The sequence below is a fragment of the Hemicordylus capensis genome, chromosome 2 (genome assembly GCF_027244095.1).
Source record: "Hemicordylus capensis ecotype Gifberg chromosome 2, rHemCap1.1.pri, whole genome shotgun sequence".
NCBI classification, from domain to species: Eukaryota; Metazoa; Chordata; class Lepidosauria; order Squamata; family Cordylidae; genus Hemicordylus; species Hemicordylus capensis.
Window position 1 is genome coordinate 26,950,640 of NC_069658.1, and position 23,003 is coordinate 26,973,642.

Below are 23,003 nucleotides of genomic sequence, written 5' to 3' on the forward strand. Positions count from 1 at the left end.
TGAACCCCTCCAGTTTGGTTCAGGGGGGTTCATGGGCCATTTTGAGTTAATTTTTTTTAGTACCTACCCCCTGAGGGGGGCTTCTGCAAGGCCATGGGGGGGTTTCCCATGGAGGTCCCCCCTTCCCCTTCTGGCCTTCCTTATGCCCCAAACCACCTGGTTCAGGTATTCTTTGGCCTGTTCTGGGTCTTTCCCCATCACTGTGACCACTTTGGAGACTGCTGTGCATGCGCAATGGGCCCCTGCGTGGCCAGGTCATGACCCAGGCCATGCGGGGACCCATTGTGCATGCACTCGGCTTCCAAAATGGCCACTGTGATGGGGGGGAAGGCCAGAATGGGCGGTTTTTGGCATAAGGAAGGCCGGCGGGGGGAACTGGTTCAATGTCCAACCGGTTTGCACATCCCTAAATGGGAGAAACTGCAGAAGTGCTGCTAGTGCAACCGCCTGTTCTCTGCAGTGTTGGGGCTTTCAGCTGCCTTTGAGCCCTTTCTCATGATCAGTGAAGAGGGCTTGAGTGTGGGTGGCGGGGAAGGCTGCTCAAACTGACTCTCCCCACAGGTGACCTGTCAGTCCTTGCTGGGTGTGCTCCCTGCTGGCCCAGATCATTCTCCACTGGCTCAGGCAATGTGGAGGATCGGGAGCTGGGACGCATCACCCCAGAAATCCCACGATGCACCACATTTTGCTGGGTATCTCAGCAGCGATGGGCGGGCACCTGTCACTGCTATAGTGCTGGCTGAAAACAGCTGGCGCTGCACATGATTGAACAAAATGGGGCTAAGGGAGCATTCGCTCCCTTAACCTCGTTTAGGAGACTGTCTCCGCATGAGAGTTTGCTGCCAAATTCCGCCAGGATCATCTGGGATCCTTCTGGTTCTTATGAGCAGCCAAGAGCAGGCTTGGTTGCCTCAGCATGCTCTTGGCTGTGCGTGAGAACAGCCTCAATGTCTTGAATTGGACCTGGAAACAGAGTGGGAGCCAGAACACCTGATGAAGCCCTGGTTTAATATGGCTCTCTAATGCAGCTCCTGTCAGTAGCCTGATTGCCACATTTTGCACCAGTTGCCGTTTCTGGATGCTCCTCAAGGGCAGCTGCGCAGTGCATCACAGTGGTCTACAGCTTCTGACTGCTGCAAAGCTCAGCGTGCCATAAGAGACCTCTCTGGAGTTCTCGGCAGTTTTCTGGGGAGAGGGCATATGTGTTGCCAAACTTCCTTGCCAGTGGGCCAGAGAGCCTTGTGACTGGCAAGCTGGTGGATGGATTTCTGGAAGCCTGACATAAGGCAAAGCTTTTCTGCTTACATTTTCTTGACTGAATAAATGTTCTACTCTCTTCAGGGGAAGAAAATTGTATTCATTCTGCATAGATACGCTGGGGAAAAGGCATCTTTTCCTCCCATGCCCCTCGTTTCCCAGCTGCCTGCTTTTGGAATATTTAAGCAGTCTATGTTCCTGCAGATTTCTTTTGTAAGACCAATGTCTTACCAAAGAAAGGACTCAAGCATTCAATAGAGAGGTTACAATCCCTCTCCATAAAGGTCAGAGCAGAATTGGTTTTACATCATTTTAATTGTTGACTCTGATTTTGAAGCGTGATTGTATTGACTTTTGGCCTTAGAGGTCCAGGGCTGCTATTTAGACAGATGTGAAAAGCAACAGGGCTTGTGCTGACATTTAAGACAGCCAGAAAGATCCAGACATTCTTCGAAACTGATGCAATCAAATCATTACAGTAGATTGCAAGACCCCCAAAGACCCTGTTATCTCTTTGTCTCTTCCTTTTCCTTAAAATGTATGGTGTAATTGCAAGAAGCCACTCATCTACATCTGGATGTCTTGTTTGATTGTTTTACTCAGAGGTAACACAGAATATATGGGACTTCTTTTCAGACAGAATTGCACCTCTCTACTATCATTATTCGATATTGGCTTGCCTTGCTGTGGACACATTGCTTAAGATTATAATTTTTAATACATTTTTGTTGCTTGCCTTGTGTATCGGATGGACAGATTATAAACTAAGGAAATAAATGTACTTGGTGTCTGTAACACTTCTGAAAAATCTAAAGAAAGGAATACAAAAAGCTGACATGAGACATGATGCAAATTTGGATACCCCCCAAAAGAGCAAAACTCTTGCACTTCAATGTACAACTCAATAACTCAACATCAGTTTGATGATGTTTTAAACCACCCAAAGATGGAAGTTAGGAAAGGCATTATCTCATAGTGTGCGGGAGGAGGCAATATAAACACCTACTGTATTCTACCAAAGACAACCACAGGGCTCTGTGGTCACCAGGCATCGACACTAACTCTACGGCACACTTTACCTTTACAAATTTGAAAAATAAATACATATGTAAGTAAATAAATAAGTTGAATAAATTAAATAGTACCCTCATTTTTAAGATCATTTATTCTCCCCAAAGGCAGTGTGGATAAATGGTTTGAGCACTTGGAACCCTTAAGTGACTTTGGGTCAATCACTTTCTCTCAGCCTAGCCTATCCCATAGGATTGTTGGGAAATTAAAATGGCATAAGTTCTCTACCTTGATCTCTTTGGAGGAAGGACAGGACATAATTTTGTATAAAAGCAACTTTTTATCCCAAATGATTTTTCAGTGAGCCAAAGTTCAGTGCTTTGAAATCCTAGTTTTCTGGTCTTATTGACATAATGCAGTCCTCTTCAAATGTTCTGCATGACCCATCTTTGCCTCTTCTTACCTAACCACAGTATGAACTACTCTTGCAATACATACGTGATTTGTGGCAGCAGCAGGATACGAACTGAGGCTTACTCAGTTGTTACACCATCCTGGAATTATCCCCCGCCTTCTGCAACTTGTACATACCCTTCAATCAATCTTAAGGTACTTATGATTAGTACAGAGATTTGCAATTTGAATATCCAAGATACTCTGTCTTCAGTCTCTGTCACTATTTTCCTATAAAGCATATCCTCCAAGACTATGGAGACAAGGAAGGGGAGAGCTATCCTAAGTCTGATCTGGAAAGGCTTGACTCAAATGCATTATTTTGGATCTGATATTAATTGGATTCAAATCAGTTGATTAAAACTTAGGCTCGGTCTGAATCGGGCCATGTCAGCACCTACCCCCATCACAAACACACACACGACTCTCCTTTCTTGTACGTGTTCTTGTGACAGAAAATGGCAGCAGGAATGGCTCATGGCAACCCTAAGTCTCAGCCTGCATGCTACTTTTTTCCTGGGAAAAGATGCATGCTAAAAGTCCTGTATCCTGTAGAAAGAAGGAGGCATCCAGATCAGAGTTAAAGAAGATGGCCTTAACAAATGGGCAGCAGTAGCAGCTGGTGAGGGCACTGCCGCAGGAGGGGAGAGGCACCTTTAAGGATAAATTAGCAGGTGCTTACCTCTGGTAACACCACAACTCAAAACTGCTCCGAGCAGTGGCATGCCACCCAGCAGCCCCTGCGGTGGGGGATTGGCTCTGCCACTTACCTATGAGAAGGCTGGTGGGTGATGGAGCTGATCCCCTGCTGCTGGGTGGCACGCCGCTGCTCAGAGCAGCTTTCAGGTGCCGTCTTACTGGAGGTAAGAACCTGCTAATTTACCCTGAAAGGTATTGCTTGTGCCCCCTCCCTGGCGGCGCCCTCACCAGACACTACTGATGATGGGCAGGTTTGTACCACAGATGGTGGTTTTTCAAATCTTCTGGTTCCAGGCTCTTCAGGTTGAATGCTTGCTGGCTACTAAAGCATAACATGAAACAGATTCTCCCTGGTGCTTTCCAGACTAGACCCTACAACGGTGTCAGGAGTCCCTCTGTTGCCAGATTTGGCTTTTTTAAAGCCAAATTTTGGGTTATGGCCCATTTGACCCACGAGTATACCCCTTAGGTTTTGGCAACACTCAGGACGTAACTCAGAAGTGTGCTTCCACACTTCCTGCATTGTGACACTGCAGTCCCTACGTGGACAGCAGGGTACTATTCACAATTCCGATACCTTGTTTCAGATTTAATCGCTGCGATATAGAGCTAATATCTGTGATATCCAGCGTGAAAAAATTGCTGGTTTTTTGGGTTGTTAGTTGCTGTGAGACTGCTCCCCATGTTGTTTACGTTTCGAATGTGACTTGCCCGAACGGAGGCATTTTACTGCTGATGAGCAGCTAGTCTGGAAAGCACCCCCATGAACTCCTGTGATATTGTAGAGAATGCTGAGCACACTGCAGCTCACTCCCAGCATCCTCCACAACACCAGAAAAAAATCCAGTGCAGGCCTCTTGAATGGCAAAGTGTCTTCAGCTACCTTTCTGCCTCTAGCTCTCAGCACACTGGCTCCCATGCTCCTCACACATACAGTGTATCAATGGAATCCATCACTACAAGATGTGGCAATGGCTACCAGCTTAGATGTTTTTAAAAGGGGATAAGACTAACACATGGAGGACAAGTCTGTCAGTGGCTATTGCATTTGAGGCTACATGCTACAGTTGAGGCTACGTGCTACAGTTTCAGAAGCAGTATGCCCCTGGATACCAGTTGTAGGGGAGCAACAGTGAAAAAGAGCTCTTGCCTTCATCTCTTGCTTGTGGGGTTCTCAGAAGCATCTGGTTGGCCATTGTAGTAAATAGGATGCTGGACTAGATAGACCTTGGCCTGATCCAGAAGGGTTCTTGTATTCTTATATTGCTTCTTACAGGTATACCAGTGCAATGCTTGTATTTGTTGCAACCACACCTTGCATTTTTATGTGTGATGTAAAACATCATGTAATACAGGAACGACCATCAACAGTAAAGGATCCAGCAGTAAAGAAATACGCTGCAGACCAGCACTTGGTAGGGCTAGTGCTTTTGAACTGTGGTGCTGGAGAAGACTTTTGAAGATACCATGGACAGCGAGGAAAACAAACAAATGGATCCTAGAACAAATCAATCCAGAATTTTCACTCGAGGCACAAATGACCAGGCTCGAACTATCATACTTTGGACACATTATGTGAAGATCCAGCTCCCTTGAGAAGTCCATAATGCTGGGAAAAGTTGAAGGCAAGAGAAGAAGAGGATGACCAGTAGCAAGGGGATGGACTCGATCACCACAGCAATGAATGCACCACTGCGAGACCTTAAAGGCCAAGTTGAAGACAGATCATCCTGGAGAAAATCTATCTATGTGGTCGCTAAGAGTCGACACCGACTTGACGGCACTCACTCACTCAATCAATCAATACGTCTTAGATGTGTACAACTAATAAAGATAACATCTGCATTAGCCCTATAGGATACCAGGGATTGAACCTGGGACTCTGCATTCAGTATGCATTCTACTATGTCACCTCTTGTGCTAAGTATACAGAATCTGTGCCTGCACTTCGGTGTCACTGCACTGGTTTTTGCAGAAATGAAAACCTGCATGTTGCTTACACATATGTTAAGTAGCAACATCCCAGGATGTACATGACTTCCTAATTTATCAGGTTGGAGAATCAGTGCTCTAAGTATTCTTTTGGCATCTAATTTTGTCTCAGTGTCTGTTCTTGAGATAGAAGCCACTTCCTCATATTGGGTCAGACTGTTGGCCCATCTAGCTCTGTATTATGACTGGCCTGCTCAGGCAGCACTGCAGGTGGGTGCAGCTGTGATGTTAGCACCATTCTGCTTCCTGATGCAGATGCAGTGTCATCTTGCATCATACCGTCCCTTTAAAAACAGGTACATTTCATCCTAGGACAGTCTGTCCTACGACAACACCAACACAGACACAGGTGCAGAAATAGCCATACGCTAAGTTTCCTTTCTTTATTGGGTGTAACCACAGAACCTTGGAACGTGATGAAAACTATTCTCTCCCCCACTGCAAATTCCCATTTTCTTTCTGTGGTCTGATGCCATTGACTTGCACTTTGAAATGCATCTACATGGAATCCTCTTTTGTAATGCAAACAAGGGTGAAGCTATGGAATATCATATAACTGTCATAATAGCACAATATGCCTCTTGCCTCACGGTGAGTTTTTTTGTTGAAGCAATGTGTGCATCTGAGAGGCGTTCCTCTTGGGGAGACAGCTGCACATCTATACAGCCATTAGTCAGGCGTGTTAAAGATGGAAATGTTGACAAAAGGAAACTTCAAGACAACAATGTAACTGGAAAAAGGCCGGAACATGTTTTAAACCAGTGGAAAAAAGCAAATGAAAAGTGGCATGGCAAAGCAGAACAAATACTACTGATGGGGAGGCTCTCCTGCATCCAATTAATCATTAGTTCACTAAATGGATTAATTATGAGGATGTTCAATGGACACAGAGGTGCATTTAGGTAATTTTGGAGCCTCAACCTAAAGGCCTTTTGCCCACCACCACTGCCAGATAAGCTGCAATGCACTATTTTTTTTACACCAGAACATGCTCAGGGAAAGGTTTTTTAACTTTTTACTTTTAGAAGAGATTCTGAATGAGATACTTTCCACTGACTTGGAGAGAGGTACCACATTTTGCACACTCAGCATTTAGAGGCCCCCGAGCCCTGTGGGGGACTGGACCGCCACCTGGAAGTCCAGTCCAAAAAGTGTCACTGAATGGACATCCAAAATACAGTCCTTTTTATCAATTTAATTATGAACTGGCAGCACCTCTGGGCCCCACAACATGTTTCTAATGAAGTTATGAGGACTGCATTGAGCCTAGAAGAGGCTTCATAGCCTCTGCCCCTCCCAACTTCGATGAGACCCTCCTTGTCTATCCTCACTTCACTAACCCCTACTAACTTGGCAAAGAGGCACCTTTTAATGTGGTGATTCTCTTTATTTAGCAGGGGGAGAGTAACTGGCTCTATCCACCCCCAGCACAGTACCTCCAGTGACTGTTGCTGGTATCCATCTGATGTTTCTTTTTAGATTGTGAGCCCTTTGGGGACAGGGATCCATCTTATTTATTTATTATTTCTCTGTGTAAAGCACCCTGAGCCATTTTTGGAAGGGCAGTATAGAAACTGAATTAATAATAATAATAATAATAATAATAATAATAATAATAATAATATTCTCCCAGTGAGGCACTACCTTGGCGTGGTTGTGGGGCTTGCGTGCTCTGAGGAAGGTGAGGACTATGCCAGAGGTCCAACCATACTGGACAGGTCTCACCAGAGGAGCCAGACGAAGAGTGCCTCTCCCATCAACAATATGGTGAGACGTAAATTTAATAAATCTATACCAGATCAGTCGTTGCCCGGGTCAACAAGGACCACGCCAGGTACTGGAGCCCCTGGAGATCTGGTGGCAAGTGGGCTACAGGACTCAGGATCTTCAGTTGAGCAACCAGGGCTGGAGACTGCAGGGCTAATGCAAGAAATATTGCTTAACCGAAAAAATAATAATACGAAAAATGCCAACAAGGAAATAATGATCTGCTATTACAAGTCTAGTCCAACTAAAAGAAGTTATTTAAAAACAATGTACCAAATATGGAAAGAGAAGCATCCAGATACAGAAATTACAGAACAAAGGCTAGCAGACCGGAGAAGATTCATAATAAGGAATAAAGTTCACAGAAGTTGAGCTGAAAGAACTGCAAAGAGCAACACAGGCTCAAGATATGGAAGAAGAATTACCACCAACTGAAGCAGTTGCTCAGGCGCAGGTGGAGGAGGTGTTGGAAATAGAGGATACCACTGTTGCTGAACTGTTTCAAAATCAAAACCAGGCAACCTCCACTTTGCCTTCACCTCAAAAACCTGAATGCTGTTTAACAGAAAAGGAACACGAACTAAAGCAAAAAAACAACTGAGCACATGAACCAAACAACCACCAGGGTTCGACTTCCAGCTCTAAAAACAGTTGCCAAAAAACAACTTGCTCAGGCATTAAAAGATGTCAATGCTGCACTTGCAGAAACAACAACCAATAATTTGCAAGCAACAAACCAACTAATGTACAGTGCAGCAACAATAAGAACACAAGAGCTCGGATATAAGATCAGTGGACCTGTCAAAAAAGAAAGTTGTACATCACCTAAATGGAAGATTAGATTAGAAAATAAAATCGCCAGGCTTAGATCAGATGCTAGTAAATTGAAAGATATGAAAGACAAGAAGCTGAAGAATGAAAACACCAAACAGTATCTGATCCAAAAATACCATCTAAATTCAAGGAAAATTAGAGAAGTCCTAGAAATAATAAAGCAGCAAATAACCGCAGTGTCAAAGAAGATTAGCAGATATGAAGCTAGAATTACACAACACAGGCAGAATCTCCATTTCCAGTCGAATCAGAGACGTTTCTACCAAAACATAGAAGGAGAAACTGCAAGAAACCTAGAAACACCAAATAAAGAAGAAACAGTGCAATTCTGGGGGAAACAATGGGACAATCCAATAGATTATAATAAAAAAGCAGGCTGCGTGAAAGTGGTCAAAAAATGTAACCAGCAAATGCAAGATCTAATAACAACACCAGAATTAATAAGTGAAGAAGCAAAGAAAATTAAAAATTGGACTGCTCCAGGTGACAATGAACTGCATGGCTTTTGGCTTAAACACCTAACAAGCTTCCATAAAGAACTATCAAAACAGTTCAATCACATTTTGCAAGGAGGTGATATTGAACAATGGCTAACAACTGGGAAAACTCATCTTATCATGATAGACCCAGCAAAAGGTGCAGTTCCAAGTAATTAAAGACCGATAACCTGCCTGCCAACCATGTTCAAATTATTAACTGGAATAATAGCAGATGAAGTAATGCAACACTTATTAACTAACAAACAGCTTCCAGCTGAACAGAAAGGAAATTGCCCGAACACCAGAGGCACAAAAGACCAGCTGCTGGTTGACAAAATGATTTTAGAAAATTGGAAGAGAAGAAAAACAAATCTAAGTGTGGCATGGATTGACTACAAGAAAGCCTTCTACTCATTGCCTCACACATGGATACTAAAATGTTTAGAAACAACTGGTGTCAGGCAAAAACATTCAGATAATTATTTAAAAAGCAATGAGCATGTGGAGTACACAGTTAACAATCAATGGTGAGACACTTGGACAGGTTAGCATTAGAAGAGGTATTTTCCAAGGGGACTCACTATCCACTCTGTTGTTTGTAATCGCCATGACTTCACTTTCACAAATACTAAACAAAACAGGCCTCGGATACCAAACATCTAAAACATCAAGTAAAATCAACCATCTGCTGTACATGGACGATCTGAAGTTGTATGGAAGGTCCCAGTCAGAAATCGAATCACTGCTGAACACTGTCCATATATTCAGTAGCGATATAGCAATGGAGTTTGGACTAGACAAGTGTGCTGCATTAATAATGAACAGAGGGAAAATAACAAAAACAGAAGGAATAGAACTGCCCAATGGAAGCAAGATCAGGAACCTGGAAGAGAAAGAACATTACAAATACTTGAGCATTCTCCAGGCTGGTAAAACCGCACATGCTGAAGTTAAAAGAAAAATTGGAAGTGAATACAACAGGAGAGTTAGAAAAATCCTCAACTCCAAACTCAATGGCGGGAACACCATACACACCATAAACACCTGGGCTATACCTGTTATCAGATACACTGCAGGAATAATAGACTGGACCCAGGCAGAGCTAGAGACGCTAGATCGTAAGACCAGGAAAATCATGACCATCAATCATGCTCTGCACCCCCGCAGTGATGTCGATAGGCTATACCTCCCTCGCAGCTCAGGTGGAAGAGGAATGCTGCAAGTCCATCAAACAGTAGAGGAGGAGAAAAGAGGTCTTGAAGAATATATCAAGGACAGTGAAGAAGATGCACTTCAAATGGTCAATAATGCAAAACTATTCAACACCAATGAAACAAAGCAGGCCTACAAGAAAGAACAAGTCAAGAACTGAGCAGAAAAATGGAAAAAAAAAGCCACTGCATGGTCAATATTTGCACAATATAAGTGGAAAATCAGACATCAGCAAGACCTGGCAATGGCTTAAGAATGGCAACTGGAAGAAAGAAACAGAGGGTTTAATACTGGCTGCACAAGAACAGGCACTAAGAACAAATGCAATAAGAGCAAAAGTCAAAAAATCAACAATAAACAGCAAGTGCCGCCTTTGTAAAGAAGCAGATGAAACTGTGGACCACATAATCGGCTGTTGTAAAAAGATCGCACAGGCTGACTACAAACAAAGGCATGACAAGGTAGCAGGGATGATACACTGGAACATCTGCAAAAAATACAAGCTACCTGTAGCCAAAAACTGGTGGGACCATAAAATTGAAAAAGTGGTAGAAAACGAAGATGCAAAAATATTATTTTTATTATTATTTTTGCAAAAAATATTCCGACTACAAACAGACAAACATCTGCCACACAATACACCAGATATAACTGTAGTCGAGAAGAAAGAAAAAGTTAACATAATCGACATAGCAATACCAGGGGATAGCAAAATAGAAGAAAAAGAAATAGAAAAAATCACCAAATAGAAAGATCTACAAATTGAAATTGAAAGGCTGTGGCAGAAAAAGACCCAAATAATCCCAGTGGTAATTGGCGCCCTAGGTGCAATTCCAAAACAACTTGAAGAGCACCTCAATACCATAGGGGCCACAGAAATCGCCATCAGCCAATTCCAAAAAGCAACTTTACTGGGAACAGCCTATATTCTGCGACGATATCTACTGTATAACAACAGCAAGAACATTGATAATAAAATTCTGGCATCCCAGGTCCTTGGGAAGGACTCGATGTCTGGATAAAACAAACCAGTCAATAACACCTATCCTGTGTAAACAGTAATAATAATATTAATAATAAATATGACTTTTTGGAGGCAGGGAGTGATATAGCAAGTCCCATCCAGGCTGGGAGGAGTACAGGCTGCAGGAAAGCCGGTGTCATTTCTGCCTGCATAAGGAGAGGAGAGCTGGTCTTGTGGTAGCAAGCATGACTACTTATCCCCTTAGCTAAGCAGGGTCTTCCCTGGTTGCATATGAATGGGAGACTTGATGTGTGAGCACTGCAAGATATTCCCCTCAGGGGATGAAGCTGCTCTGGGAAGAGCAGAATGTTTCAAGTTCCCTCCCTGGCTTCTCCAAGATAGGGCTAAGAGAGATTCCTGCCTGCAACCTTGGAGAAGCCGCTGCCAGTCTGTGAAGACAATACTGAGCTACTCAATATATGGCAGTTTCCTATGTTCCTATGGCTGTGCATGTCACTGCTCCTTGTGGCAGCTTGCAGCTGGCTCTTAAGTCTTTTAGACTCCAGAGAAGCTCCACGCTCATCTGTTGCCTTACCCCTGTCACAGGAAGGATAAAGGGCCTCTTATCTGAGGCAGGACTTTCCTAAGTATTGAGGTCTCCTTGTCCTGATGTGCTTGTTCTCTGTTGCACAGAGGACTTCCTGCGGAAGGGGTGTCAAAAATTGGGTGTCAAAAATTGTCCCTCCCCCAGTGCCCCAGTGCAGTCTGTCTAGAAGTGCTGTTAGTCTGCTCTTCTCATTGTGCAACACTTCTGTGCTCTGAATTTCATCCCCCACTTTTGATATGTAGCTACTACATTTTAAAATATATATATCAGAGAAACAAATGGAAATATTGACAGCTCATTAGTGCATAGCAAGTGCCAACTAGAATTAAACTAGAACGTTTAATTAATCGAGCCAAGAGAGGGGGAGCGAGAAAGATAACAAAATCTGCATTCTATATAATACTTACTCCAGAATAGCTCAGTGGAAGCCTTTAGGACAAGTCATTAAATAACTCATTTAATATATACTGTAACTACTTATTAAATATATCATTTTATGGGTGGTGTGGTTACATAGTTTAAACACAGTGTGCTGCAGTTCACCTGAACTGAAAAGAACATTTCTTTTACATCCTTGCGGCTTCAATCTTTAAACTTTCCTCTGATTTACTTTCCCTGACTTACAGCTAGGGATATGCAGAACTTTCCTAAGATGCTTCTCATACCTTTTTGGTTTCTCGTAAACGTTCTCAGATATTTTTGTCTTGAGAAGAATGCAGGAATTCGCTGAGAATTTCACTTTGTGTGAAATTTCTGTGCCCACACAATCTGATTTCTCCAGCCGCATTCAAGAGGAACTAATTCACACAAACAGCATATGAGGCAGTCAAACTGTCCCTGAACTGTAACTCTTTAGACTTTTAGGGGATTGCATTTATATCTTTTATATAAAACCTTTCCATTCACAGAATGCATAATGTGTCTAAGAATGTAATTTGAAATAAATCAGCATCATTAAACCACACTACTAATACAGCAAGAGGCAAACATAAAAACAGAGAATAAAATGAGCAACATCTATAGTCATAAAAGCTATTACAAGCCATAAAAAGCTGTCAGTCCTCTAATTCCTGAATGACTGCCAGCACAGATTTTTTTTTAAACTTGGTGGTGGAAGGCTAATAGAAAGAAGGACAAGATGTACTTCCTGTGGTAGCACAGCTTGGCTTCAGCCACAGAGGAAATGCTCTCTCTCATCCACACCAACCATACCTCCAGTGTTGGTCAGTTGTGTGATTCCACATGAACTGCCCAAGAGCTTTTCATTCTGTTTCTGAGGCTCTTCTCTCTGACCCCCCTGCCCGCCCCACACATACGCAATGGGTGAGTACAAGATGTAGGGCCTTTTAGGTTCTGGTGCTCAGATTGTGAATGGGCCTTCCAAGAGAGGGGTCCTTTGAGGTCAGCCTTGACAACAGTTTTGTTCCAATGGGCATTTTAAAGATTTGGTCTTCAATACATTTAAAAATAACCTGTTGCTGCATTTTAGTCTAGTCTAGTTTTCTGTTTTAAATTGCATATTTCTCTTGAGTGTTGTTATTTTAAATGCTGTCAGACACATTATTTTTCATGCTGCCAGTCAGGATATTTTTAATGAAGAAAAGTGGGATATCAGTTATGTAAACACACATAAATGACTGGATGCTAACTTTATGCAGCTTGAAGACAAAATGTCAGGGAATGTGGTTCCAGCTATCTTAGCCTTTTCCTTGACATGTTAGCTTTCTATGAGCAGAGAACATTTCTTTCCTGGGCAACCTTTCAACTCTTTGCTCCTTCACCTGCATTATGAAGTGGTACACCAGGAACAGTTCTAGCATCTCATTGTACTGTCTAATAGAGACAATTAGATTTCTGAAATTTATTTTAGTCAGTTGTTATCTGTTCAGTATATTCTGTCTCCTACTTGACCCTGTGGAGTGGCTTATAGCAGTTTTCCCAAATACAAATATCTTTGTTCCCAAGGGCTAACCATTTAAGTAATAAAGTGCCTAGGGGATAAAAGAAGCCAAATGGTACAACAATGTTATGCTATATAGGCATAAAGGTAAAGTGTGCCGTTGAGTCGATTTCGACTCCTGGCACCCACAGAGCCCTGTGGTTTTCTTTGGTAGAATACAGGAGAGGTTTACCATTGCCTCCTCCCGCACAGTATGAGATGATACCTTTCAGCATCTTCCTAATAGGCATACAGTCTATAAAAATGTAGAAATAAAGTCAAACACCCTGGATCAGTAGCGGCCAGTGTGGGCACCAGAGTGGTGGTGAGAGGCATATAGGAACACAGGAAGTTGCCATATACTGAGTCAGACCATTGGTCCAGCTAGCTCAGTATTGTCTACACAGACTGGCAGCGGCTTCTCCAAGGTTGCAGGCAGGAATCTCTCTCAGCCCTATCTTGGAGATGCTGCCAGGGAGAGAACTAGGAACCTTCTGCTTTTCCCAGAGTGGCTCCATCCCCTGAGAGGAATATCTTGCAGTGCTCACACATCAAGTCTTCCATTCATATGCAACCAGGGCGGACCCTGCTTGGCTAAGGGGACAAGTCATGCTTGCTACCACAAGACCAGTTCTCCTCTCCTTTAGGCATAAATTAGTAGGTGCTTATCTCCGCTCCGGCTGTGTCTCCAAGCTGCTCTAAGAAGCAGTGTGCCACCCAGCACTCGCTGCAGCATGGGATCGGCTCTGCCATTCACCTGGCTTCTGCAGAGCTGATCCCCCGCCAGTGGCCAGGTGAGTGGCAAAGCTGATTCCTTCGCTGCAGGGAGTGCTGGGTGGCACACTGTAGCTTGAAGCAGCTTGCAGGTGTGACGGGGGGGGCGGGGGAAGTAAGCCGCTACTAATTTATGCTTAAAGGTGCCACTCACTGCCGCTGCCCCCCAGTGGCTCCTGCCCCGGCTGCTACTGCCCTGGATATGCTAAACATAACCAGTCCCAACAGCACTACTTAATACAGGCAGCCTTACTCAATGACTATTTGTTGAAGAGTTGCAGCCAAATGGAATGGTATGAATGAGGACCAGTCCCAGGTGTGATGGCAATGGGATCTGTAGAGTCCTGACAAAGAAACAGGTAGATCTCAGCTCACAGATCTTGCTGCTGTTGCAGCAGCATCAGTAGCAGCATCAGTAGCAGCCCCTGCCAGTGTATTGTAAAGGTGCCTTAATGTGGGATGGGATGGATGCAGACCAGAGTTCAGCTTAGTTTCTACTAGAGCTGATCTGAGCATTCCCTTACAAGCAGTTTTGGCAAAATGTGAACATGCTGAATGGATTCAGGATGAAGTAAAATGTGAACATGCTGAATGGATTCAGGATGAAGGTTGGTTTCATGGAGGAGAGAAATTCTCCCAAAGTTTCTTGTAACGTTTAGAAGGGGGTGGTGGCAGCAGGTCCCCCCCCCCTCTCTCTCTCTGTGTTTTAAACAGTCTGCACCAGTGTTCTTCATTGCAAGAAGGTCCCTGCCCAGAGTGCTCCTGTGAGCCAGTTGTTTGCTAAGCCTTTATTTACTTCTTTCAGACTTCAAAGAGAGGGGACAGCAACAACAGACTATATCTCAACGCCACAGCCAAGAAAGAACTCTCAAATAAATAACCCAGCAGCAACAACAAAAAACCTCAGTTTGGGACACATGAGTCTGATCCGATCCTGATTTGCCACCAGATGAGCTCAAGAAGATAACGATCTTAATAAGTAGCGGGGATCCTGAAGCAGAAGGTGCTCTGCTCTCCTAAAACACCGAATGGTTTTTTTGTTTTGTTTTCTGGCCAAAGTGGCCCTCACTTGAAAAATAGTGAAGCACTGGTCTACACTGTTCCTCTACAGGTGGCCGTGGCAACACTAGTCATGATGTATTGTCATTCTGAGGGAGATTCCAGGGGAGAAAATGGCAGCTTTCTGTAGGCTGAGAAATTTCTCATTTGCATGTAACACAGAGCTGTGGGTCCAATGGACCTGCGGTTCCTCTCCCCACCCCACCCACCCCTGCTCGCCTGTCTGAATTCAGACGTAACAGAGAGCAGTTTCTCTGCAGTCAGCAAGACTGTAGAGGGCGGGCGGGGGGAACTGGCTGTATGGGCTTCCTTCTTGCATGAAGGACAGCCCACACAGCCAATCACAGTTGGACTTGGGGGAGGAGCAACCTCAACTCTGGTAGAAGGGGATGCAGCCTGCTGTTCCAAATTGGGATGCAATGCAGGCTGAGTCTAACCTTGGGTTGAGGTGACGAAACTCATTACAATCCAAGGTTCAGATAAGAGTTTGAAAAATAGAACCTCGGGCCCATCGCTGTGCAGAACCAGAGTTGCACGCATTCACACATAATGCTTGCACAACCTATGGCCCCTTAAGAACATAAGAACATAGAACATAAGAACAGCCCTGCTATATCAGGCACAAGGCCCATCTAGTCCAGCATCCTGTTTCCCACACGCTTCACACGCTTCAACTCTGGCTCCACATTACATGCGAAACCGGCCACTGTTTCTTTGGTTTGTCCACAACATTGCCAACACTGGCCCTCCTTTTTAAATGCCTGAGAATACGGTGGAGAAAATAGGAGGTCTGTTTTGGATTAGGACTAGTTTCTACTGAAGTCCTCAAGGCAATTTACATAAATGTGTAATATAAAAACAATAATAACCTTTCAAAAAACCTACAGCAAAACAGAAGAGCAGCCACATTCGCAGGTAGTGAAAATAGAGGGCCCAAATGTTAAACAGTGTTAAACTCTACATGCCTTTATAAAAGACAACTCACTAAAAATAATCAGCAATTGATTAATTAAAAGCCAAACTGAGGGGGAAAAAACCCTTTAATCTGGGGCACAATGATCTTCAATGAAGGCACCTCACAGGTTTCTTTGCAGAGGCTATTCCAGAGACGAGGTGCCACCACTGCACAGACTTTCTCTCTGGTAGCCATCCATCCCCCATCTCCCAGTGGGGTCATCCAAAAAGTTTGCTTTCCTAGAAAGTATGCCTTTGAGTTGTCATGGTAACCTAATTGAAGTCAACAGAAACACTTGCCAGAAATGGTTTTGAGGACTGGAGAGATAAATTAGGTCCTGACTGATGGAGAAGATCATGTATGTAAAAATTAATTAGTAGCAAATGCTAACTGTCTGTGCTTCATAAAATAAAATAGCAATATATACTTCCTGTGAGAAGAACATATAATATACAACAGAACACATAATATACAACAGAGATTTGTCAGGGAAAATGAAAGCAAAATTCCATGAAAATTCTGCTCGGCTGTAGATTAACAATACGACGTCTCCTGGTTTAGTGGAGGAAGTCATATAACACTTCCAGCAAGCTTATTAATCCAGTCTTATATTTACCAACAAGCATTCGTGATCAGAGAACATGACAGGAAAACAAGAAGTAAACCCTACCTGAATTTTTCAGTCTCATAGGCAAATCATTACTGGTGAAGTTTGTTCTGCTAGCTACATCTGAGCGCTATAGGAGGGACATTAAGTTGGTCATCTAGTATGTCTCTCGGCAATTTTCCTGCTGATAAGTCTGATGGCTCTGCTGAGCTTCTAGTCTCCCTCTGGACTGAAGAGAAGACATGAACCTTCGATACAATCACTCTGAGATGTCCTTGTCTGGACTGAAGCACCTCTGGTATACAGAGGAGCTGAGGGCAATGGGATGGCTGGAACAATGGCTAGAGGGCAGGAGTCAAAGGGTTTAGTGTATGTTCCCATGTCCCGTGCTAGAGTCCATATTTGAGTGGCAGTGATGGCAGTGAAGAAAGTTTGCTTCTCCAGCACCATTTTATTTGCACAATGTTAGCCAGTGGAGCTTTACCAAGAGATGAAGGCCTTTCCCAATCTGGCCTGGCTAGTAGGAAGAGGGACACTTGCTAGCCTACTGCATTATATTTTGCAGACAACATTGCTCACATCTGTGTTGGCTTGGATGCCTTGGTTGATGCAGAGTCAGAGATGAATGTAGCTAGAGCAATGTCTGGATACTTGTCAGCTTCTTGTGTCCGAGGTTGTGGATGAAGTAGTTGGAAATTTGACCTACTGCTTGAACTCTGGACACTTACCCTTCATGAAAGCACCCAGGGGAGGCCTATGCAGTTGGTTTGAGATGGTCAGTGCCTTCTTCAGGGAGCGTGTGGTGCCTATGGCTCTCTAAGAAATAGTATGTGTTCCTTCCTGGAAACATAGGAAGTTACCTCATACCAAGTCATACCAAAATTGTTCCCCCTTGCTCAGTATTGTCTTCAATGACTGGCAGCAGCTCTCCAATGTTTCAGGCAGGAATCTTTCCAAGCCCTACCTGGAGATGCCAAGGACTGAAACTGGGACCTTCTACATACAAAGCAGATGCTCTACCACTGAACAAAAGCCCCACCCCTGAATTCTAGACACAAATTACTATTATCCAGGGCAATAATTGTTTTTTGGCAGGAAAGCTGTGTGAGGCAAAAAGAGTTCTCCTCCTCCTCCCTGCACATCACCGTCTCAACCAGGACTGTCTTCTTTCCCACAGCTGCTCCCTGTGGGGAAAAAAAAGAGGTGTTCCCAGTTTCAAGCATGCTTCTTAAAAATGCATTTAGGCAATGGGATATTAAGCTTCAATTTTCCTCCTTTATGTCCAGCAATGCAAACTGAGCCTGCAACATATCTCGATTATTCTCACACCTTCTAATTTACAGAGCCTCTGTTGTGTACAGCCTTACATTCCATTTTAGATAAAAATAAACCCACTCTCTTTGTCACTTAAGATCTGTCAGCTTATTAGCAGGACCATTTGTGAAGTTTAAGAATGTTTAATTGCTCTTTGTAATTTTAAAATCCTAATTGCCATGCAACAGAAGCTCTGCAATTTTCAGCCTTCAGAACTAGCTGCCTAGCTCCCTCTTGAGTCCATGCAAGCTCTTAGACACAAATAGTTGCTTCCTTATTGCTTCCGTTGGAGGACTGTTGTTTGCTACTCTTTTTTGTGTTCTTGTATAGTGGAATTACTTCCCATTTATTCCGCTTCACCATAGAATAAGGTTGGGCATATTTTATCTAAGGTTGTTTTTCTTCTAGCTTTTATGCCAAGAAGATCAGTGTACAGAGTTAAATAGAGAAAATAAAGAGTTCTTCACCCTCAAGGAGCTTACAGTCTAAACTAGACAATGGAGAAAGAAAAAGGAGGAGATGAGAGAGATCCCTGTGGAGAGATTAATGTGGAAAATTGTGGAAACTGCCTTATACCAAGTTAGACCATTGGTCATCTATCTAGCTCATTATTGTCTACACTTACTGGTAGCATCTCAGCATAACAGGCTGGAGTCTCTCCCAGCCCTTCTTGGAGCTGCCAAGGAATGAACCTGGGACCTTCTGCAGGCAAGCATGCAGATGCTCTCCCACTGAGCTATGGCCCCATCCCCAAAGGGGAATATGTGCAGCTACCCATCTTAATGTAAACCCATACAGGCCCTGCTTAGCAAAGGAATTTGTGGTCACAAATTCATGTTTGTGACCACAAAATCGGCTCTCCTCGCCATGGCAAATGTGCATTTTAATTCCACCATCCCCATATTTGTTTCCCACCTGTTAGGAGATCCAGAACTGGGCCCATGTCCAGCTCCTGCACCCCTAAAGGAGGTGCTCTGTCTAGACCTGCCTGCCCAGAGGAGGTTCCAGGAATAAAACAGTGTTTACCACTGCAGCTAGAAGCAGCATAGTGAGACCAGCGGGCACTCTGATACCCAAAAAGAGCTTCCCCTATGGAGGCTCTAGTACTCCTGAGCAGTGGCGCTCTTTGGACTGGACTTCCAGGCAGAGGTCCAGTCCCCTGCAGGCTTGGGGGGCCTCCAAATGCTGAGCAGTCCATTAATTTAAGTGGCAGGGTTGTCCCTGCAAAATGTGGTATCTCTCTGCAAGTCAGTGGGAAATATCTTATTCAGAATATCTTCTTTAAAAAAAAAAGAGTTTCCAGCTTTCCCTGAGCATGTTCTGGTGTAAAAAATAACACATTGCAGCTTATCTGTTGACAGGGGTAGGAGCAGTAGGGCCCCCCTGAAAGGCCTTTAGGTCCTGGCTCCAAAATTACCTAGGTGCACCTCAGGGCAAGGCAGCCATGGCCCCCTCTTCACTCACTCATGTCATTGCACTCTTGGCCTTTGCCCTGATGTCAGCACAGCCATGTCTCTTGGATAATAACATCTCCACAGTCAACATCCTACATCTTTTCAGGAAACCAGACCCTCAGGTGATGGCGAAACCCATTGTTTTCCTCCACACACCACCCTCAGTAACCATTAACCTAGGAGAAGCCCTACCAAGCACACAGTCCCCATTGCACAAAGCATTTATTTCCCTATAAAACTGCCCAGCAGAAACCTCTCCAACTTGCACAATCTCTGGGATCTATCTTGGGTACTGTGACCCTCATCATCCCTTCACCCTTGCTGCTGAGGAGCCAGGCTCCTCTTCCTTTACACCTAGAGCAGCTAATATAGGGGGCTCCCCCCTTCCTTCTGTCCCCGGCATTTCCCCACGTCCCTCTGAGGGGACTCTTTCTGGAGTGTCTCTCTGTGTGTGCTACAGGCAGGCTAGGTTAGGAAGTCCCACCAAGGCTTTGTGTTGCTTCCATTTTTGTCACCACCACAGTCAGAGAGGTTCGACCAGCAACTCCCCTAATTAAAAGGGTAGCCCCAGAGGCTACTGGAGCCAATGAGTTCATAGAATCTGGACCAAGACTGAGGTGCTCATGAAACCTGCCCTGAAAACTAACTGCTGTACTGGTACCATCACCTACATGACCATTGCCAACTTATGAGTCTGCTCTTCTGTGAGGGACAGCAATAAGCCTAGGACAAGAAGCCCCAATGCAGGTTTGCTTCCAATCTGCCACATTAACAATGGATATACACCTCCCGGTCTTCCACCTTACGGGGCGCAAACTCACTTTGTCGCCTTCCTTTCGCCATTTCTCCTGCAGGATCCTGGCAACTTCAAATCAACACGTTCCCTTTCCCTTTAAGCCTCCCAGCCACCCCTGGCAAAAGAAACGGGTTATCTTCTAGTTCAGCTTTCTGGTTCCCATCAGCCCGTAGTTGTGACTTTCTGGGGAGGCTGCCTGTTTTATAAGCCCGCTCAAATTGTCCCGCAAGGGGATAAGGCTTCCCCACGTAACACATGTAACACTCAGTCCCCAGCACGGCATCCCTCCAGTGGCTATTGCTTGTGTCTGTCTTATGTTTCTTTTTAAAATTGTGAGCCCTTTAGGGACAGGGAGCCATTTTATTTACTGATGAGCCCCTGGTGGCGCAGTGGTAAAACTGCCGCCCTGTAACCAGAAGGTTACAAGTTCGATCCTGACCAGGGGCTCAAGGTTGACTCAGCCTTCCATCCTTCCAAGGTCGGGGGCAATATGCTACATCATTGAAAACCGCTTAGAGAGCTCCGGCTATAGAGCGGTATATAAATGTAAGTGCTATTGCTTTATATATATATATATATATATATATATATATATATATATATATATATGTAAAGTGCTTTGAGAACTTTTGTTGAAAAGTGGTATATAAATATTTGTCGTATTCTTATGTGTGTGTGTGTGTGTGTGTGTGTGTGTATGAATAGGAGAAAATTGTGAAGTAACTTTCCCTGCGCTGCAGAAACCTGCAAATCCAATGAAAGAGGGAGCACAAGTTACTTGGTACATTTCTTGGTGGTGTGGAATTATTATGAATGGCCTTCCTGGAAAATGGCTTCTTTGGATGTACACCTGCTCCTGTGGAAGAAGCAAGCATGCAAAAATAACCTCACACCCTTGGGTATGGTAAGTGCTGAAGCTCACACCCACACTCCCAGAACTTTTTGCCTCCTTCTGTTATATAAAGAAATTCAAATGAGAAGGTATTTCGTGATCAGAATTGACATGATGGCTGAGCTGTTCCTCCCTCTCGCATCTCTCCTTCTATCCTATTGCATCAAGGCTGCCTGGAAGAGACCTTGCTAGAAAATGAACAGGCAAAGGGTTAATTCCAGGATAGCTTGATGCAGACACTCAGGACAAAGCTGAGGCACTTGTTGTCTGTCAGCTAGAAGGACGAGAGATTGCCTTGGGGAAGGTAGAGCTCTACACCTGGGTTACAGAACTGGAATCCGTCCCAGACTGGGGGAAGGGTGGTTTCCTTTTTTCCTTACAAGCATGATTATTTTTCCCCAAGGAAGAAGGTCTTACTGACTGTCTTTTTACATTTTATTTTGTTCTATTCAGTCTTGCTATCATTTGAAAAATCTGTTCCTTCCCATAAACATAATTATTATACTTTTTTTTAAAAAGGCCAATAGATGCAATGGCTTTAGAGAATTTCATTCCTTAATTCTTACGTCTGTTGTTACATCTGCATTCTGCTGCCGCCTAACAAATATGGAAACATTTTGATGCGATTATGCCAGTGTTTACACAAGCCCTTTTGCCTATCAGCATTGCAAAAACAGAAGTGAAAGGAATGAAACCCAACCAAGATTCATGGGATTCATTATGCAAAATAAGTAATGCAGTATATTTCATTGGGCAAACTTCTGCTGGGTTGTTCTTAGGGGCCACTCAGTTCTCCAGAGGCTCAGCCTCTGAATAGTCAGGCTTTCTAATAATGTTGGTGCCTCCCAGAACTCAGGGCTTCACAATTATAGGACACGTGACTGTGCATGGCCAGGACACTACATAAAATTACATTAGCAGTCATTCCACTTGACTATGACTCCATAGCTCCCTGATGCAGAACATTACTTTTTTTTTAACCCCTCTGCTCTATTACTGTTCTGTCCCTGCTGCAGCCACTTCCACCACTGAGGGGGCAGCATCTTTTGTTGTGGGGGAAAAAGAACAAAAGAAAGCTTTCCCCCACCTCAAGAAGTTCACTGAAGCTCCGTGGACCTCCCATGAAGCAACTGAACCCGCCTCCATTTTTTCTGCCTGTGAAAGGGCCAACAAAAATGGTGGCTGAAGATGTTGGAATTGGCATTATACTTGGTGGTTGAGGTCTCATCTACCAAAGTAGCAAATGAGGTGGTAGAATCAGGCGCGGAACCTGACTGCCGGCGGCCCGTGTGCGGTGGCGGCGGCCCCGCTGGCCTCACCCCCCATGTCTGACGTCAGATGCGGGGGCATGGCTAACCCCCGCATCTGACGTCAGACATGGGGGGCATGGTCTGGAGTTCAACTCCTGAAGGGGACATGCAGCCCCTTTGGGAGCTAAACAAAGGCTGGCGCTGCGTTCGCAGCACAGCCAGGAGCAGCTCTTCCCTGCAGTGCCAGCCTTTTAACTCCTGAAGGGACCACAGGAAAGAGCGGCTCCTGGCTGCACTGTGAATGCAGCACCAGCCTTAGTTAAGCTCCCGAAGGGGCTGCGCGGCTCCTGCTTGGAAGCTAAACCAGTACCCCCACGTCTGACATCAGACAAGGGGGACGTGTCGGGGCTGCGAAGGATGGCCAATGATTGGGTGTGGCCCGGGTTCTTTGAACCCGTTGGCCCAATGGTGGCTCCACCCCTGGGTAGAATGGATTATACCATTTCAAAGCTGCAGGTAGGAGATAGTATTCATCAATATCTCTCCAGGAAGGGAGGGAGGGTGAGTGAGAGTGTGAGTGAGTGAGAGAGAGAATATAAATTCTTTACAGGTAGAAAACTAGCACAGCAGAGAGAAAGATTCTAGCCTACTCCTTTGTCTGCTGTGCTAGATTTCTATTTGCTGTATC